Below are 993 nucleotides of genomic sequence, written 5' to 3'. Positions count from 1 at the left end.
TGTCGAACTAATTGCTACCAGAACCAGCAACCCAGAGAAGATTATTACAATAAAAGTTGATTGGCATCTACCTGTTAGATTATACATATATATCTTAGAGAACTATAAATAATATTGACGAGGATAGGATCGAAAGGTGTCTGAACTGCCAAGCGCGGACTTGATAGTGAGCATGAAGCTTTCGATCCTATTTTCGATCATAAAATGTATACATATGAATTATGTAGAGTGAAAGTTTTATTTCATTTCCAATATCACAGTAAATTGTAAAAATAGTAAATTATATAAAGGGTGTATATGAAATTATGTCGAATAAAAATAATTATCACTAATATGTCTATATTAAGGTATCACAGATAATGAACATAGTTTGGATGAAAAATAGGATCGAAAGCTTTTCAACTATAAGCGCGGACTTGATAGTGAGCACGAAGCTTTCGATCCTACTTCCAAGTCAAATTCTATCACAGTTTTATAGTAGAAATATATTATGAAAAAGGTGGATATATTTATACAATATAATTAGGTATAAATAAATTAGGATTATGAATCTAATAAAAACTAGAGCCACTCGTGGCACAGAGTGGGACTTTGCAAATGTAGCAAATTGCAAAAGACCCCGAAAAAATCATCCTTCCACGATAATTAGATCAAGCGCAAGAACAGTCTAAAGTTGAGAAATTTTCATTTTTTAGAAGATTCTAATACCGGAAGTAGACGTCAGACCTCACAAATGAAAGTATCAGTAGATAGCCAAAGTCAATGACCTTTGATCTTGTAAAAGAGAAAGTCTAAAAAGGTCAAGATCAAGAGATATACGTCATCAAAATTTCTAATTGCACACGACTATAAAACCGGAAGTTGACATAGGACGGCAAATATAAAAGTATAAATAGATAGCCAATGCCAATGACGTTTGATGTTAGAAAGGTCAAGGTCAACAAAGGTCAAGGTCAAAAATTGAAAATTTTCAATTTCCAAAACCTGTCCTTT

The sequence above is a fragment of the Lottia gigantea genome (genome assembly GCF_000327385.1).
Source record: "Lottia gigantea unplaced genomic scaffold LOTGIsca_215, whole genome shotgun sequence".
NCBI lineage: Eukaryota > Metazoa > Mollusca > Gastropoda > Lottiidae > Lottia > Lottia gigantea.
Note: the sequence above shows the minus strand (reverse complement) of the source record.